Source organism: Zingiber officinale, chromosome 11B, assembly GCF_018446385.1.
Source record: "Zingiber officinale cultivar Zhangliang chromosome 11B, Zo_v1.1, whole genome shotgun sequence".
Taxonomy (NCBI): domain Eukaryota; kingdom Viridiplantae; phylum Streptophyta; class Magnoliopsida; order Zingiberales; family Zingiberaceae; genus Zingiber; species Zingiber officinale.
The window spans coordinates 40,019,476-40,022,012 of record NC_056007.1 but is presented as its reverse complement, the minus strand read 5'-3'; the positions used below and the strand labels follow the sequence as shown (position 1 = coordinate 40,022,012).

The 2,537-nt window shown below is 40.1% G+C and overlaps 1 long non-coding RNA gene across 1 annotated transcript; it reads left to right on the top strand.

The window, feature by feature from the left end:
* The first annotated feature begins 1,137 nt into the window (after positions 1-1,137).
* On the top strand, positions 1,138-2,244 carry LOC122034608. Its single transcript, XR_006126741.1, has 3 exons — positions 1,138-1,571; positions 1,672-1,813; positions 2,108-2,244. It is a non-coding gene; the product is annotated as an uncharacterized LOC122034608 (long non-coding RNA).
* Positions 2,245-2,537: the final 293 nt, after the last annotated feature.

Here is a 2,537-nt window from a genome sequence, read left to right as displayed (position 1 = left end):
AACAATAAAATAGCAAGTTTAACTTGCATGACAGAAAGACCAAAATACCTTCAATGAAACTTGTGTTTTCTGTTACCAAAGGCCCATAGGTTAAATGTGCACTTCGTGATTCAGAAGTTTGAGTTGGACCAGGCCTTTCTAAAACATGAGAATGACTAGTGAATGTGATGCAAAGATCAATTCACCTTTGGCTTTGATTTTGTCTACTCACCAACTCCCAAAATGCCTTTGCTTTATATTTTGAAACTCTATCAAGAAGCAACACATTCAATTGATTATACCTACCTTGATAAGGCAATGTGTTCTCCACTTTCAGAATAAAAAACATTCTCATGAATTTCTCTCTTATGTATGTAGCAAAGAAAGAAGGCATTCCAACAACTACCGAGCAACATGGAGGAAATAAAATGAACTTCAGTCTACAAGTACCTTTGCATGATATGCTACAGCCTTAAACTTACAAAGACAATTTGCTATACATAAAGTTTCTTTTCGAGTAGGGACAGATAATTGTTGGACCTTCTTCCAAAGACACTTGTATATCAAATGATTTGGATGTGTCAAAAGTCTTCAAATTCTCGAATTCAAGAGCAGGAAACTCACAGTAGGAAACTGCAAAATAAAATCAATTTGAAACAAATGGCATAGAAATCAAAGAACAAAAGGCATGTGAGATTTAAATGGTAAGTAAAGATAATACTAATTGTTAAATCTACTAACCAGCTTTATAAGAGGGCATTCTCTAAGCCCCTATTCAAATACGTCGGATCGAAAGATATCGAATACATTCTGCGGGAGGTGAACCAAGATTTCTGCGGAGGCCATCCAGACGATCGTGCATTAGCTCGTAAGATACTCCTAGCCGGGTATTTTTGGCCGACCCTCCAAGAAGATGTCATTCGAACGGTAGCCACATGCTTGTCCTGTCAAAAATATCATAACTGTAAAATACCGAAAAAGGGTGAATAACCAAAAAGGGAGTTTTCCGGAATTTTTAAAAATTTTCTTGAAATTTTTCGAAAACCGTATGGTATAGATTACGGGGATAAATATTAAATCACGGGGAACATGTTTAAAGTAGCCCAATTTAACATTGAAAAATTGAATTTTTTCCTTTTCTTTTTCTTTTTCTTTTTCCCTTTGTTCTCACCCGTGCCCTAAACGCCCGATCCCCCCTCCTTCTCCCCTCTCGTGACCCTTTCTTCCCTCTCCCTCACACGGCGACACACCCCGATCATCTTCCCCTCCTCTTCATCCTCGCCAAACCCATCCCGAGCCTTCACACGTCGGCAGCCCTTTCCCATCCTCCTCTCTTCTGCCTGACACCGCTCGATTCCTCTATCCCGTGCCCTAGCCAACTCGACGCCGATGCTTCTCTCCTCCTCTGCCGACCTATGTTCCCCGTCCCCTTTTTGGATCACTGATCGAGGTGAGGAGGAGCTCGTCGTCCCTAACGCTGCTACCGTCTCTCGACCCCGAGCAGCGCCACCGCCCCTCTGCCCTGTGCGACTCCGCCCTGTCGATGCCGTGCCCTAGATCTTCGGCATGAGGAAGTGTTCGGGGATTCGAGGGTAAGCCAACCTCAATCACCTTTCCTTTTGATTTGTCATCTGCCCTAGTTCCTGATGCTTGTTGATCTGAAGTTGGAAATCGTTTGTGTTGCTGCCACAGAAGCCACAGGTACTAGTAGCTACATCTTTTTCCAGCAACAAACTCACCGAGTTGTGGATCAATTAGGGTTGTGAGATTGAGGTAAGGTGTAGGGCGGCACGTTGATCCATGATTTCCTTCTTGATCCGATTGGTTTCAGTAGGTGAGATTTTTGTTCTGTGATCTGGAATTTGTTAACAGAATTAATAACAACTGATAATTTAGGTAAATGCATTGAATTAGGGATGAATTAGTTGTTCATGAATGGTTAGATGATAGATTCATATTTGGGTGAGTTTAGGATGATTTTGGTTTAGATTTTAATCTAATCGATTAGTGGAACGATTAGGTTTAACAAAGTTAACCCTAGTTGTTCAATGGATTAAATTTTAGCCAGAGATTTGATTTAGCTAATTAATTTATGTAATTAGCTAAATCTGTATATCATGCATTGCAGGACTTTGATTCGAGACGGCATCTCGACATGGGGTCTATTTCGGATACTGTTAGCTAGAGCCAATCATTTGATGATTGTATTTTGGACTTGTTGTATCATATTCTATATAAATAAAGGCATTTGGTTTTTGGTTATTATACTTACTTGTATTGGTGCCAAATAAACTAAGTATAATAACGTCATTGAGTAGACGGTTCTCACTTATATCAATCGGTTAGTTGAACCGATAGTGAGATGATATAGGGAACACTACTCTTAATCATTCCTAGTCGAGTATTAATATTTAGGGACAATGTTAATGCAATAAGACTAGCATGTAGGTCAACTCGATGACTTGATCTCACAAGTCATGGATATAGAGATATCAAGTTGACATGGGTACGATTGGAGAATGTATCTTGAATGACCCGTGAGAAAGTATCATCGATCG